Below are 17,560 nucleotides of genomic sequence, written 5' to 3'. Positions count from 1 at the left end.
TCATTTCTCTGCCTTTGGATTTTGTCAGTGGCGAGTGGCCGAACTTGGTCTGTTTGGGACTTCTGAAGCAGGTGCTCTCACGCCCTTGGGCCCAGTTACAGTGGCAGAACTACTAAACTGATTTCATGAGCCATTAAAGGGCTGCAACTACAGCTTGAAAAACACACCTCGGATCAGTGCTTCCCAAATGTTACAGTATATTTGATTCACCTGGAGACCTTGCTATAATGCAAATTCAAATTCAGTAAGAGCGAGATGGGGCTTGAGATGGTGCATTTCTAACATGCTTCCAAGTGTTGCAAATGCCGTTGGTCCATGAATTACTCTTCCAGTGGCAAGGCCTGGACCATAAAAAGTGCAAGAAGGTAACAGCAACCTTGATGCCTCTCTCAGTCATGAAGCTCTCTTTATGATCGCGAGCTTTAGAAGAAATTGCAAGTAGACTGTGGTATTTATCCTGCCCAGATGTAATGGACAGTGAGTTGTCCTTAATATTGTCAGTAGGTAGTTATGGAGTTCAAATTCTCAACCTATGTGGGTGTAAGTAAGAACCAATGTGCAACAGATCATGAGGGGCCTGGGTGGCTCAGTTGGTTAAGTGTCTGCCTTCAGTTTAAGTCATGATCTCAGGGTCCTTGGACCAAGTCTCACGGCTAGTTCACTGCTCAGAGGGGAATCTGCTTCTCCCTCTCCCTTTGCCTCTTTTTTTAAAAAATAGGATTTTTATTTATTTACTTGACAGAGAGAGAGAGAGAGAGAGAGAACAAGCAGCGGGAGCAGCAGAGGGGAAGGGAAAGCCAGAAGCCGTACATGGGGCTTGATCCCAGGACCCCAGGACCATGACTCAAGCTGAAGGCAGACGTCCAACCGACAGAGCCACCCAAGTGCCCCTCTCTCTGCCTCTTCTACACTCCTCATGCACTCACTTCTCTCTCTCAAATTAAAAGAAAAAAAAAAACACCTTAATATCAGAATTGAAAAAATAAAAGACTAACTAGGATCATTTAGTTTTAGAACAATGATGTGTGTCTCCTGTGTCACATTATTAATATATCCCTTCATATAGGTGAAGAACTTCAAAGGAGAAGGTGATACGTAGAGAGGTCAGAGTACTGCCAAGGCAGTGCTGGCTGACTGATCCCTCTAGGTTGGCACCATCTGGGTGAATTCACAAGTCAGTATCTGGCCCTCAGTCTTGAAGGCCATAGAGATGTCCAGGACTCTGAAAAGATTCTGACATTAACCTCATTTATAGAGTCTACTATATAAAAATGCAAGTGCTGGCTTATTTATATTATAATAAAAAGTATAATAAAAAGTCCAAGAGGACTTTGTGTCTTTAGTTGTATGTCCTTTCTCTTCCTTTAGGAACTTTATATGGGAAGACAAATTATAATTATAAGGTTGCTGGGAGAACACAGAATCAGAGAAAAAGACTTTCATTAAATATTTTAGGGACACCTGGGTGGCTCAGCAGTTGAGCGCCTCGCTTCGGCCCAAGGTGTGATCCTGGAGTCCTGAGATTGAGTCTGGCATCGGGCTCCCTGCATGGAGCCTGCTTCTCCCTCTGCCTGTGTCTCTCCCTCTCTTTCTCTCTGTGTCTCTCATGAATAAATAAATGCTTATCTATCATCTCCAGAATATTGCACCTGCTACGAGCACCTTTTCATTTGGCCAGACTTTATTTTTTTTTTATTTTTTTTAATTTTTTTATTTATGATAAATAAAATCATAGTTTCTTTTTTATTTTTATTTTTATTCTTATTTATTTATGATAAATAAAATCATGTCTTTCTTTTTTTATAAATATCATTCTTTTTTTAAAAGATTTTATTTATTTATTCATGATAGACATAGAGAGAGAGAGAGGCAGAGACACAGGCAGAGGGAGAAGCAGGCTCCACACAGGGAGCCCGACGTGGGACTCGATCCCGGGTCTCCAGGATCGTGCCCTGGGCCAAAGGCCGGCACCAAACTGCTGAGCCACCCAGGAATCCCCTCTCTCTGTGTCTTTCATGAATGAATGCATAAATAAAATCTTAAAAAAAAAAAAAAAAAGAATCTCATGCGGACTCTGCACTCAGCAGGAGCACAGATATGAGGCTGATCCCATGACCCTGCGATCATGACCTGAGCCAAAACCAAGAGTTGAGGCACTTAACTGACTGAGCCACCAAGGCACTCCAATAAAGATACTAATTTTTAAAAAATATTTTCCTCAACTCCCTGCATGCTGTTTCCTCCAATTCCCTTTGCTCTGTGTCTATTTCTGCCTTCCTCTTTTTTTTTTTAAGATTTTATTAATCTATTCATGAGAGACACACAGAGAGAGAGAGAGGCAAAGACACAGGCAGAGGGAGAAGCAGGCTCCACGCAGGGAGCCCGACCCCAGGACCCCAGGATCATGCCCTGAGCCGAAGGCAGAGGCTCAACTGCTGAGCTACCCAGGCATCCCTCTGCCTTCCTTTTTAACAGAGTTTCTTCACTTTCCTGGTGACTTTTGACTGTCTGTTCATGTTTAGGAGTGAGGGATTAAAAAGGTACCTTGACTGGCTCAGTTGGAAGAACATGCGACTCTTGATCTCGGGGCCTGCAGTTTAAGCTCCCACGGCAGATGTAGGGATTACTTGAATAAATAAAACTTTAAAAAGAAAAAAAGAAAAGAGTGAGGGACTGAAATACCTGATTACAAGCTCAATGTGTATGAGGCTTGTTTCCTATGGACATTCCTATAAAGGGAGAGGTAGGTGAGAGTCTTCTGCTTGAGGACTATCTCTGACTCTGGGTGCAAACATTCCAGGAGTTGAGTTGGAGACCCAGAAAAGGGAGGGGCAGTTCCAGGATTTGGGAAACTCAATCCTCTTTCCAAGTTTTAGGTCTCACCCCTACTTTCTACTTTGCCTAATATCTCTGACCTCAAGGCCTTTCTAGTTCAAGAGGAGGTTGCTAGAGAAGGGATACCCGCTGACTCAGCTGGTGGACAGGAGTGATCTGTGGGCCCAACATTCTTTGTAATATTAGACTATCAACTTACCTATTTTCAGTTCACTTCTCAGCTTCTAACACACCTGGTATCTTCAGTGACTGACATTTTTTAGTTTCTGCAACAATCAGCTCGCTTCTTATTGGTTTCTCCTTTGGCAAGACAGATTCCTCTTCTTTTTTTTTTTTTTTTTTTTAAGATTTTATTTATTTGACACGGAGAGAGGGCACACAAGCAAGGGGAGTGGCAGGCAGTGGGAGAAGTAGGCTCCTAGCTGAGTGGGGAGCCTGATGCGGAACTCAATCCCAGGACCCTGGGAATCGTGACCTGAACCCAAGGCTTAACCAACGGAGCCTCCCAGGCACCCCTGGTGATGTAGTTTTAGAATAGAGGTGAAGTTTGGTGGGGTGAGGTCCAGAGTTGATGACCAAGAAAGAATCTTGAGACATCTTTGGTACAAAATAGTGGTTTTATTAAAGTACAGGGACAGGACCAGTGGGCAGGAAGAGGGGCTATGAAGGGTTGTGAGGGGTGGCTGATTATATACCTACAGGGTTGGAGGAGGTAAGAAAAAGGAAGGTTTCAAAAGGATTTTTATGCCAAAGAGGACTCACCAGATACTGGAGGCCTTGACATTGTCAAGTTAAGGTTGTTTTTCTCTCTAGCAAGACATTAACTTAAGACAGTTGGGAACTTCCTGGAGGAATGTCACCCCCCAGGATTGGGTGTGAGCTTGTGCTTTGTCCTCAGCTAGAGTTCCCTCATCATCTGTCAAGATATTTCAATTTCCCTTTCTCTGTTTTACCAAATCAGCGACTAGTTTCCCATCCATTTTGCATTATTTTGGTCTCTTCCCTTTCCATCTTCATCCGCACGTTATAAATTTGAAATTTTTGATTCTGCCTCCTAATTATCAATGAAGTTTACTCCCTATCTGTCCAATCTCATCGTTTTAATGTAGGCCCTCGTCATATCTTTCCTCTACTGTTACAATAAAAGTCTATGTGTTCTCCATGTTTTTCATCTTTTTCCATATCTACTGCTCTCCCCATTTTCTTTTTAAAACACAATATGATTTTTCTTCACTTCTCTGTTTAAAATTCTTTGAAGGATTTCCTGTTATTTGCTAGAATAAACTCCAAACTCTTCAAATACAATCCTCCTTCAAAAGTTGGATCTTGCATGTCTTTTCCAGTCCCATTCCTTGCCACCATCCCCAACATGGTACTCTATATTGTGGAGCAAACTATTTATTTTCTGACACACTCTCAGAACTTTACATAACTCCTTTCCTCTTCCAAAACATCCTTCCCTGTTCCTCTTTCTGGAAAACTATTTACTCATCCATCCAAGCTCAGATCAAACATCACATCAGAGAAGCCTTTCCCAATCCCCAAAATGAATTAAGTCATTCTTTTCTCTATACTCTCACAGCACTTCTCACAAAACTCTATTACAGCCATTTTATATTGCATGGTGATTGTTTATGAGCCTATTTCTCACACAACCCATCCTATTCATCTTTGTTCCCTTCTTTTTCCTACCCTCCCTCTACCTCTCAGCTTACAGCATGATACCTAGAACACAGTAAAGCAACTAACATGTATTGAGCACTTAGGCTCTTAATAAATATTTGTTGAATAAATGAAGGCAACACATAAGAGATTTCAGGAAGTCTGAGAGACCCTACTGCTGTGTTTTCTAAAGGTTGGTGAGGTCTGGAGTCAACCCCTTTGGTGCAAAGAGGTGATTTTATTAAAGCACAGTGACAGGACCCATTGGCAGAAAAAGTTGCTGTACTGGGGTTGTGAGCAAGGGCTGAATATATTCTATAGGGTTGAGGGAAATAAGGAAAAAGGGAAGTGTCCAAAAGGACTTTCATATACTAAAGAAGACACACAGGATACTGGAGGCCTGGCTATTGTCAAGCTAAGATTGTCCTCTCCCCCCTTTTTTTTAAATAATAAATTTATTTTTTATTGGTGTTCAATTTACCAACATACAGAATAACACCCAGTGCTCATCCCGTCAAGTGCCCCCCTCAGTGCCCGTCACCCATTCACCCTCACCCCCTGCCCCCCTCCCCTTCCATCACCCCTAGTTCGTTTCCCAGAGTTAGGAGTCCCCATGTTCTGTCTCCCTTTCTGATATTTCCCACACATTTCTTCTCCCTTCCCTTATATTCCCTTTCACTATTATTTATATTCCCCAAATGAATGAGAACATACAATGTTTGTCCTTCTCCGATTGACCCACTTCACTCAGCATAATACCTTCCAGTTCCATCCACATTGAAGCAAATGGTGGGTATTTGTCGTTTCTAATGGCTGAGTAATATTCCATTGTGTCCTCCCCTCTAGCAAAAGATTAATGTCAAGATAGTTGGAAGTTTCCTGGAGGAATGTCACACATATCCCACCCAGGAGTGGGGGAAGGTTGCAAGGTGGCAGCTTGTGTTTTGCCCTCAACTTGCCTTCTGCATCCTCATCAGATACCCTTAGGATTTTCTGATGACTTTATATTAAGGGTTTATACAAAACTACTACGCTTACAGGCACAGCTGTGCATTTCCTTCATTGTGACTAATGACAAGACAGGCATATGAATCTCAGACCGGCAAGGCTGTAAGTCAGGCAGGCTCTCCTGTAAGACATTTTGGAGCTGGCTCGAATCTAATCTCCAGAAAGTAGGAATTTTTATCTCTTTGTTTACTGTTGTATCCTCAGTGCCTTGTACATAGTAAGTACTTGTATTAGGGCACCAACAGGAAACAGATGGAACACTCAAAATAGGATAACTTGAGGGGAGACCATTTATAAAGGTGTAGGTGGAGTGTAGGGGAATCACAAATGATAGGAAAGTAACCCAGGGTTTATAACAGTGACAAATTGTTACACCACCCTAAGTTGAAAATGGAGAAGTTATGTAGATACAGCTACCCTGCCCTGGAGAAGAACAATGACCGCCAGTCACAGCCAACCAATTACTGTAAAGGCCACCCCTCACCCCCACCCAGGGTAACCTCAGTCTAAATCACAAGGTTCAAAAGCATGTGGAAAAACTCAGGCTTAATGGCTGGCATTAATGCAAAAGGACTGTAACCTAGTATGGGAATCAAGCAACGGGAATCACTAAACCAAGGTGGCAAATGCTATCACCATCTCTAAGCCAGGGCCTGGCCTATATGCGACCACATTTTCTTTCCACATTTCCTAATCTTGCCCTGAAGGCACACTTTCTTTGTCAGTTAGGGTCCTCTTTCTTAGTTGAAGTAAGGCCCTACAGTACTTTTCAGCAAAGGGCTCCAGGAAACTAAATCCTGCTGTTACCTAATATGAAACCTATTTGCCAAACTGGCTCCCATCAAATAAGAATACAAATAGCGAAAAAAAAAAAAAAAAAGAATACAAATAGCGTTAGTAGGGTCTTTCCAGTTTGAAATAGGTCCTTAGCCATCAGCTGGGGATACAAAGGTTGGATCAGCTCCAGAGAGAAGGAACTGCCAAGTGCTAGACCAAGCAGATTTTGGAGGGGCCCCCAGACAGCCAGGTTAGGGTTCAAGTTAGGATTCTGTTTCTAGGGGCATCTGAGTGACTCAGTGATTAAGCATCTGCCTTCAGCTCAAGTCACGATCCCAGGGTCCTGGGATGGAGCCCACATAGGACTCCCTGCTCAGCAGGGAGCCTACTTCTTTCTCTCTCCCTGCTCATTCTCTCTCTCTCTCTCTCTCTCTCACTCGCTCGCTACCTCTGTCTTTCTCTCTATCAAATAAATAAGTAAAATCTTAAAAAAAAAAAAAAAAGAGGGAGGGCTTCTGTTCCTAAGGGAGGAAATAATGCAAATCATCAAAGTAAAAATTCTACAGATTGGTCAAAACAATTGAGAGTTGGGACAACTGCGTGGCTTAGTGGTTGAGTGTCTGCCTTCGGCTCCAGGGTGTGATCCTGGAGTTCTAGGATAGAGTCCCACATCACCCGGATCGGGCTCCGGGCATGGAGCCTGCTTCTCCTCTGCCTGTGTCTCTGCCTCTCTCTGTGTCTATCATGAATGAGTAAATAAAATCTTTAAAACAAAACAAAAAACAATTGAGAGTTGAGGAAAAGGCATATATAGGTATATAGGATATGTTTTTCAGGGTAAGATTGATTTCAGATTCATCTGCTGGTGGCAATGATATTTCTAACATACCATTAGGGATGGTGTGGATTGACTCCAGAATTTGGTATGACTGAACTCACAACAATCTTAGGTCCTGAAGCTTAGCAGGGAAAGATAGGGAAAGTAATAATCTGTTTTCCTTTTTTTTCTCCCCTCCTTTAAAAATGATTCTAAATTAAGCCAAAAGCTTTTTCTGTGAGTGTTTAATTAAAACAAGCATATGAGCTCGTAATAACTACTATTTACTGAGCATCTACTGTTTTACGCTTTAGGTATGTTCTCATTAATCTGCATAACAACTCTATAAGGTAGATACAATTATACTTACTTTACAGATGACGAAATGGAAGTTCAGAGCAATAAACAAATAAGTTGTAACGTTAGGGTTTTGAGCCAAGCTTACTTGGCTTTAAAGCCTGAATTATTTCTGGTACTTTAGCTGCCTATGCTATCCTGTTGAGACGCATGATTTTAATCAACCTCAAGCCTTGGATTCCTCTGGGTCATTATAAATGATGAGGACAAGCAAACTTAATGTGATAAGGCCAAAGGAGGATAGATATTAGTACATCACAAAATGTTAGCATGGTTAAGAATAACCAGAATATTTTATAACATCTTTAAATTTTTTTCACGTTAAACATTGAACCCGCTCATGCTCAAAGTTACTTTCTATGAGAGATCATCTCATTTTTGGTTTCTGAGGACAGGGTATTTGTACTATGCTATTTTTCACTTTCATACTTCCCTTCCCCTAATGTGTGGCCCAGGAACAGGCAACTGTCCTAAGAGCTGTCAGTCCTTCAGCTAGCCCGTGATCTCCCACTCTTTCTTACTTTGAAAGAACAAAGTAAGGGGATGCCTGGGTGGCTCAGTGGTTGAATGTCTGCCCTTACACTCAGGGCGTGATCCTGGAGTCCCAAGATCAAGTCCCACATCGGGCTCCCTGCAGGGAGCCTGCTTTTCCCTCTGCCTGTGTCTCTGCCTCTCTCTCTCTGCGTCTCTCCTGGATTAAAAAAAAAAAAAAATCCTTAAAAGAGAGAGAGAGAGAGAGAGAGAGAGAGAGAGAGAGAGAGAGAGAGAGAGAGAAAGAAAAACAAAGTAAGCCACTTGCCTGAGATTTTCTCACTTAGATACTGGAATTTGCAAATATAGAGAATATTAGGTAAGGATAGAATTGGAGCCTTGGTGGATCATGGCAAACCAAAGCAGAAGCTGTGAAATAAAACACGAAAAATAAGATAAACAAATATGTAACTCAGGGTTCTAACAAGAAAACAAAAAACATGTGCAAATGATAAGTTGAGGAGATTTTATGTACAAAGGAACTAATTAGAAATATGTGGGCAGGGTGTAAGGGAGCTATGGGGATCATAGAGGAACCTCATCTGGGTAGTAAGGGAGCTATTACCACCCTTAGACCTGAAGGGCCAAGTGAAGGAAGAGGTTAGAAGGGGAAAGTTGTGTAGAGAGAGTCACTTTGAGAGGAGCATTTAATCTCTGGTTGAGGGACAGTGTGCTTAAAGTGACCTTGCAAGGAGAAAGCCAGGAGAATAAATACAGTCCTCATTTTGTTCATATAATCTGTACAGGTCAGGCTTCCAGGAAAGAGAGCCTTATGGTGAAGGATGAAAAGTGGACCTGGAGGAGCAAACTGAAGATATTTTAGAAAAATAAAACAATGAGTAGAGGAAGGAGAGTAGAATAAATACATAGAGAGAAAAAGTGGCTGTCACAGAGTAAGAGTTGCTACCCACAAGAAAGACGAAAAGGATAGCTAATTCCTAGAGTTGCCTCAGATCCTGATGACTTTCCAGTTTGAAATCCAGTTCCAGTTTTGTTCTAAATATAGCTTTACAATAGACTCTCCTCCTTTAAAATAGCCTATGAGCAACCCGTGGTTGCTTGTAGCCTAATAAAATGCTGGGTACAATGAGAGTAGTTTATTCCTCTTAGAAATCCAGCAAAGTGGGGCTCCTGGGTGGCTCATTCAGTTAAGCATCCAACTCTTGATCTTAACTCAGGCCCTGATCTCATAGTTGTAAGTTCAAACCCTGCTTTGGCTCCATTTTAAAAAGAAAGAAATCCTGCAAACAAATACATTTCAGCCAGTTACTGAGAAAGAATCAAGACACTCTCCTCAGCCTTTTTAAGGTGTCCAGATTTAAAAATAAAGGTGTCAAAAAATAAAAATAAAAAAATAAAAATAAAGGTGTCAGTGTTGTGAAAACCACTTACGGTCAAAATTGAGAAATTATAAAACTGACCTAATTAAGTGAACTCTCTTGAATTATGGAAAACAAGCTGCTCTTTGAAAGGATCACAGACCATTCTACAGGAAATTAAAACAACAATATTTTTTTTCTTTAATCATGTTCCCCCTCACCTTTATTGATTTATCAATATACCAAACTATTCATATTTAAAGTATAAAATTTGATATATGTATTTGTCACCACCATCAAAATAACATTTCTAGGGATCCCTGGGTGGCTCAGCGGCTTGGCGCCTGCCTTTGGCCCAGGGTGCAATCCTGGAGACCCGGGATCGAATCCCACGTCGGGCTCCCAGTGCATGGAGCCTGCTTCTCCCTCTGCCTGTGTCTTTGCCTCTCTCTCTCTCTCTCTCTCTCTCTCTCTCTCTGTGACTATCATAAATTAAAAAAAAAAAACAAAAAAAAAAAAACAAAATAACATTTCTATCTGCTCCAAAATATTTTGTACTTTGTAATCTCTCCCTCTACTTACATCCCCATGAAACTACTAATTAACTTTCTGCCATTTTGAGTTTTCTAGATTTTATATAAATATATTTGTGTAAACATATATATATAAATATAGCTTGATCTATTTTATTTATTTATTTATTTAGAAATTGAGAAAGAGAGAGAAAAAGAGAAAGAGAAGGAACATGGGGAACATGCAGAGGGAGAAGGAGAAGCAGACTACTCACTGAGCAGGGAGCCTAATGTGAGGTTCAATCCCAGGAGCCTGAGATCATGACCTGAGCTGAAGGCAGATGCTTAACCAGCTTAACCAGGTAGGGATTTCCACCCAGGAAATCCCTACCTGCTTTTTTTACTCTTCATAATTTTTCCGAGATTCAACTATTTTGTTATATGTATCAATAAGTATCAATAATAATCCTTTTGTATTGCTCTATAGTCCTTACATTAATATACTTCAGTTTGTCCATTCACATCTTTTTAAAATTAGATTTAATTTTTTATTAAGATTTTTTATTTATTCATTTGAGAGAGAAAGAGAAAGCACAAGCAGGAGAAAAGGGAGAGGGAGAGGGAGAAGCAGACTCCCTGGTGAGCTGGGTGTACGTGTGAGGCTGGATTCTAGGGACCTGGAAATCATGACCTGAGCTGAAGGCAGACGCTTAACCATCTAAGCCACCCAGGTGCCCTGATGTCTTTTTTTTTTTTTTTTTTTTAAGATTTATTTGGGGCAGCCCCGGTGGCTCAGCGGTTTAATGCCACCTTCAGTCCAGGGCCTGATCCTGGAGACCCAGGATCGAGTCCCACGTCAGGCTCCCTGCATGGATCCTGCTTCTCCCTCTGCCTATGTCTCTGCCTCTCTCTCTCTCTGTGTGTCTCTCATGAATAAATAAATAAATAATAAATCTTTAAATAAATAAAGATTTATTTGTTTGTTTGTTTGAGATGGAGAAAACACATGCGCATGGGTGGGGGGAGGGGCATAGAGAAAGAAAGGGAGAATCTCTAGCAGACTCCATGCTGAGCCTGATGTGGGGCTCATCTCATGACCCCAAGATCATGATCTGCACTGAAACCAAGAGTGGGATGCTTTAATCAACTGGGCCACCCAGGCACCCCATCATGTCTTTTTTAAAACTAAGGTATAATTGACATACAACATTATCTTGGTTTCAGGTATATGACATAATGATTTGATATTTATATATATTGCAAAATTACCACTACAATAAATCTAGTTAATATCTGTCACCACATATAGTAACAGAATTTTTTTTCTTAGGCAAAAAGCTTTTAAGATTTACTCTGTTAGCAACTTCCAAATATGCAATATAGTATTATTAACTATAATTGCCATGCAGTACTTTATAACCTCATGACTTACTTATTTTATAACAGTACTTTGTATCTTTGACTCTTTTTTCCCATTTTATTCACCCTTCACCTCCTTCTGGCAACCTACAATCTATGAAATTTTTATTGTTATGTTTTTTTTAAGATTCTACATATAAGTGTGACAATGCACCCAGCGGTCCTACAGATCTATCTCTTGTTTCAACAGTGTTTGGACAGAACAGACAGGGATACCCCTTCTACCAATCTCTGACAACCCTCTAACCTTTTTTCCAGTGACAACTTTTGGAGCCATTTTCTTGGCCATCCTGTGCTTCCTGGACACCCTATTTTGAGTTTAGCTCCTTATTGCCAATCAACCATGAGCTCCCAGATTCATCAGAATTATTCTACCAAGATGGAGGCCACTGTCAAGTGCCTGGTCAACATGCATCTGCAGGCCTCCAACACCTACCTCTCTCTGGGCTTTCATTTTGACTATGATGATGTGGCTCTGGAGGATGTGGGCCACTTTTTCTACAAGTTGGCTAAAGAGAAGCACAAGGGTGCTGAATGTCTCTTGAAGCTTCAAAACCAGCATGTTGGCCACATCCTCCTCCAAGATGTGCAGCAGCCATCCCAAGAAAACCCTGAACTGCCTGTGTTCTGGAAAAGCCTGAACCAGGCCCTTTTGGAACTGTATGCCCTGGGTTCTGTCCTTGCTGACCTCCCATCTCTGTGACTTTTTGGAGAACCACTTCCTAGATGAGGAGGTGAAACTCACCAAAACGATGAGTGACCACCTGACTAACCTTTTCAGGCTGGCCTCTAGGCTGGGCTGGGCAAGTATCTCTTTGAAAGGCTCACTCTCAAGGAGGATTAGTAGCCTCTGGAGCCCAGCAGCTTAACCAACTGGAGCCACCCAGGCAGCCCTCCAACACCATTTATTGAAGAGACTGTCCTTTCCCCAGTGTGTATTCTTGGCTCCTTTGTCATAAATTAATTGACCATGTATGTCTTGGTTTATTTCTGAGTTCTCTATTCTACTCCATTGAGCTATGTGTCTGTTTTTATGCCAATACCATATTGTTTAGATTACTATAGCTTTGTAGTATAGTTTGAAATCAGGGGGTTTAATGCATCCAGTTTTGTTGTTCTTTCTCAAGGTAGTTTTGGTTATTATACAACTGTTCATTTTAAGGTAGAAAATAGGAATAATATTTTTCTGGAAGGCCAAGAGATGTCAGAAGCAATTGCTTTAGTAAATGGAAATTCAAAGCATTAGACCTGGAGCAGTGATCTTGGTTGGTCATTCATTGGGTATGGGACTTGGGTCCAATAACTTTAATCTTGCTGAGCTTTGATTCCCTCATCTGTAAAAGAAGATTGATAATACTTGAAGGGTTTTGTGAAGATTAAATGAGATAATTTATATATTTAGCTCTGTTTAAATATTAACTTTGATTACTATGAAACCGCAGGCAAGAAAATTAAAAAGTTAGGTCCTCTTTGTGGACTTCTATATCAAAGGCCAAAAGACACAATCAAGTATTACAGCTCTGAGCAAAAAGATAAAATATGTTGGTCAATGTTTCTTCCTCCTTCTTCCTCCATTTCCTCCTATCCCTCTTCCTCTACTACCTTTCTCCTTCTCCTTCCTCCTAGCTGTTTGTTATTTTTGTTGCAGGGTGTCTCCTTCTTCTTGAGGGCAAGATCCATTTCCTTTCTTCTGCTTTCATATTACTTAACATACAATTCTTATATCGGTTCTCCATGAATATTTATTGAGGTAATAAAATACTTGTGCAGTATTTTATAGATTTTCAGATACATTATCTCATCCTGATCCTCAAAATTTCCCAGGGAAGTAAGGATAACACATAATGTTATCCCTATTATCAGATGAGGTTACCAAGGCTCAGAGAGGTTAAAACTAGCTGAGATAATAAAGTAGTTCTTTAAATGTCAGCTCAGAGTGCCTTTACTTTGGGATACTGCCTACAAACATTCTCAACAGGATTTGGGTGGGTTCTTTGGCCTCCAGTTAATACTACTATATAAAATCTTTGCAGGATAAGATCGAACTTTATTTTTAGAAAACTAACAGTTGATGGCATGTTGATGCTTATATTGCAATATATGTTTTTATAGAGAACCACACAAGATCTAAAGTTTTCAGGATATAGTATTAGGACTTCCTTCTAAATACAATTCTGAGCAAAATAAGAACTTAAAGTTACTGTTTAAGTATTCATACTAGTTAAAAGTATTTTCTTTCTAGAATTTTGTTTCTAATTTAATCAGTATGCTAAATATTGCCTAAGGATTAATCATATCCACGTTTTCTTATCTCCTTTTATCTGATCTTACTGAGGACTTTTTTTAAAAAGATTTTATTTATTTATTTTAGAGAAGGAGAGCACAGGGAGAAGGGCAGCTGGGGAGGGAGAGTGGAAGAGGGAGAAGGAAGAAGGAAAGGGGCAGAATCTCAGACTGTCCACTGAGCATGGAACTCTATGTGGAGCTTGATCTCATGACCTGGAGATCATGACCTGGCCACAACCAAGAGCTGGATGCCCAAATGACTGAGCTACCTAGGCACTCTGACATTTTTTTTGACTTATTGCAAAAATGTAATAATTTGCAGCACATAATATATCCATTGTACAATTTTGTCTTTTTAGAAAGTTCAGGGTTTTAATTATCATTAGGTCAAATCTTGCTTCCCTAACTCTCATAAAAGAGTTTTTTTGTTTGTTTGTTCGTTTTTGGTCCTTTAGCTAAAAGAACATGACATGATTGGGAACCCTTCTTGTACAATCACTTTGTATTTCTATTGCTTGATCTAAAATTAGACGTTGTCTCATAGGATCTAAATTGGAACCTTTTATGGTTAGCATATGACAAAGAGCTCAGCAAATGCCACCCTGACATGGGACAAGCTGGACTGTTTACTCTTCATAATTAAAGTTGTTGATGCTATTACTGTAACTTCTTATTTTGAAAATATAATAAAAACTATTTATGATAAAGAGGGACTCAAAATCTAGCTGGATTACCATAATTCTAGCTCCTCTAATAGAAGTGAATTCTTAAAGATACAGAAAATGAGATTTCATATTTCATAGTCTGAGTTTTAACATAGTCTGAGTTTATAACATAGTCTGAGCTTGTACTATATTAAGTTTTCTTAAAATTTAGAAACTTATAAACCTAATTTTAAGATTTTTGATTAGTTTGATATTAAATGTTCTATTAATTAAAGAATGCTAACAATTCTTAACTATAAGAACTATTGGCTGTAATTAATTAATTAATTAATTAATTTATGAGAGAGAGCACAAGTGTGCACACACATGTGAGCAAGGGGAGGGGCAGAAGGGGAGGGAAAGTGACAAGCAGACTTGGTGGTGAACACGGAGCCCTACACGGGGCTCAGCTCCGTTCCACAATCCTGAGATTATGATCTGAAGTCAAGAGCACAATGCTTAACCAACTGAGCCACCCAGCCACCCCGAGAATTATTGGCTGTGTTTTAAATGCACTAGATAGCGCACCTGTCTTGTTCTATAGTTGGTAACAATCCTACAATACTTTAGACTGGTGAAATTTAAAATTTAGCAAACCACAATTGATAGATTAAGAAAGAAAGACCTAAGCATATATTTAAGATTCTAAAAATAATTACTAGAAGAAAACAACAAAAACTGAGGGGAAGAGTAGATAAAGTGAGAAACAATTTAAGAGTGCTAAATTTTGTTATCTTTCATAATTAGCAATCAATAGATGTTGGTAGTTGAAAAGTCAAGAGATGGAAATATCTTTATTTTTATTTTATACCTTGCAATACCGTTTAAAAATGTTTAGTCTTGTGCATACATTACTTGTATAATTAAAAAATTAAAACATGGCATAGTACTATTTTAAAAATACCACTTAGCTAGAACAATTATTTTGAGCTCCAATTCTCCATCCCTAAACTGATTCAGGAGACAGAAAAGCGGTTTCCCAGGGATATGACTGTACTTTAATTGCTACTGAGAAGAAACCCTTACCTAGGCTGTGGAGTTGTGTTCATTACTCCTCACTGAGAAACTAAAATAAGTAGAGTCTTTCTACCTACACAATAAAGGTAGAAAGCAGGGAGACAACAGGAGGTGATTTGCCAGCCTTTGGTCAAATAGTAATAGTCACTTGGAAGAGAAATACTTATTGCCCTAATGGAGATAAGACCATTCAAGAATAGGAGTCTCTACCTGCATATAGTTAACATTGCTTATTAAATGCTCTAGTTTAGGGGACACCTGGGTGGCTCAGTGGTTGAGTGCCGCCTTTGTCTCAGGTCATAATCCCATGGTCCTGGGATTGAGTCCTGGAACAGGCTTCCTTTGAAGAGCCTTCTTTTCCCTCTGCTTCTCTCTGTGTGTCTCTCATGAATAAAGAAATAAAATCAAAATAAATAAATAAATAAATAAATAAATAAATAAATAAATGCTTTAGCTTAAAAAGAAATTAAGTTTTGAAGAGGCTGGAATCCTAGCACAATATTTTTTTTAAAGGATTTTATTTCTTTATTCATGAGAGACACAGAGAGTGGCAGAGACATAAGCAGAGGGAGAAGAAGGCTCCTTGTGGGGAGCCTGATGTGGGACTTGATCCTCGACCCTGGGATCATACCTTGAGCCAAAGACAGATGCTCAACCACTGAACCATCCGGGTGCCCCACAATATTTTATACATAGTTAACATTCAGTAATTTTCTATTGAATTGAGAGAAGGTGTAATGATATATATCAATATATCTAATATAATTAACATATCTAGGGACGCCTGGGAATTCAAAATCCTTTAAATTGAGAAACCAGGCTGGAAAAATAAAACAGGGTGATGAGGAGGAGCCACATCACTTGTTGAATTGGAAGGAGAACCCTCTAAATAGAAGGTCCCAGAGAACCTAATGTTTGTTATTTCTTTTATTTTTATGAAACTTCCTTCTGATTTAATCTGACTAGCATCCTAACTGTCTAATAAATAGATTTCCCAAGCATCTGGATGGAAGTTCAAGCCCAGGGAAGTAGAACACACCTATAAAGTGTATCATGGTTCCATGACTACCTCTGACTCACGAGTCATTACTGTAACATCTTGTTGTTATGTGTACTTATAAGTATTTACACTGTGTATATTCTTGAAAACATGACAACAAAATTTCAGTACAATTAATTACTGGTAAAGGAAGTGAAATCAATCTCATTTTAGAGTAAACAACTATGCAGAATGAAGTTAAGTTCACTATGCTACAAAGTACAGTAGTTTTAGTCCATCATTATTAAACCACTTTTATGTTTATGAACAAAGAGGTTGTGCTGAGGTAAGGATGCCCTACTGCTAAATTGTCTTCATTTGGGTTCCCCTATAAGTATGCCTAAGAAGATTCAAATCCAAGTAGTTTATTTGGAAGGGCAGGGAAGTGGAGAAATAAGATAGGAAAAGGAAGGCTGTCAATAAAGGGTGCCTTATCAAGGTAGCTACTGAGGTCCTATGGGAGGGGCACCTAAAGACAATGACTCTCAATTTACTACTAGCTTTCAGAATTGGGCAATGATCTTATTTAAAAAGAAAAATTAGCTTATCCTTTCTTGTGCATCTATGTTTGTTGAGTGAGATTGACACGCATTTAGGTCACCTTCTAGTTAATACTTGTTAATATTTAGCTTAGAAAGAAATTAAGTTTTGAAGAGATTGGAACCCTAGCACAGCATTTTGCACATGGTGAGCAATTGCTAATTCTACTGAATTGAGAGGAATGCATAATGATATATGATGATACCAATATTGGACCCATCCCCATGAATCCGAAGTCATTTGGATTGAGATGCTATCCTGGAAAAGATGGAGGTGGGGATGGGAAGCCCCATTCCATAAGAATTATTCTAGACCCTTTATTATTCTGGATCATATCTCAGAGTCATCTTACTAAGTATTTATGGCAAAATATTCAAGTTTGTGTTCATTTTTCATTTTTATTTCAGGCATTTCTTGTTACTTTTTCTACATTATGAAATATATCACACATACAGAAAATGATACAATAGACACCCATATATTCACTATGCAGATTTTACTTTATTTGCTTCAGTTTTTTTTCAAATAAACAAAAAGCTCTGGATAAGTTTTAAGTACTACCTTTGTATCAGCCACAAGCATATACTCACTAACCTTTCTCTTAAATTTTTCCTTAAGCTCTTCTTTCCGGCTTACCTCGTAACTCAGGCAAATGAAACCTGAAGCCAACCATCAGGTGATGGCGACCGCCCTGACATGACCTCCAGTTGACACAGAACACCCAGACTGGTTGAGCT

At 39.6% G+C, this 17,560-nt stretch overlaps 1 pseudogene; it reads left to right on the top strand.

The window, feature by feature from the left end:
• The window catches only part of LOC100688202, a 31,778-nt pseudogene extending 19,697 nt beyond the window's left edge, over window positions 1-12,081 (top strand).
• The last annotated feature ends 5,479 nt before the right edge of the window (window positions 12,082-17,560 follow it).

The sequence above is a fragment of the Canis lupus genome, chromosome 4 (assembly GCF_011100685.1).
Source record: "Canis lupus familiaris isolate Mischka breed German Shepherd chromosome 4, alternate assembly UU_Cfam_GSD_1.0, whole genome shotgun sequence".
Classification (NCBI taxonomy): domain Eukaryota; kingdom Metazoa; phylum Chordata; class Mammalia; order Carnivora; family Canidae; genus Canis; species Canis lupus.
The sequence above is the reverse complement of the archived record's forward strand: the minus strand, read 5'-3'. Positions and strand labels throughout refer to the sequence as shown.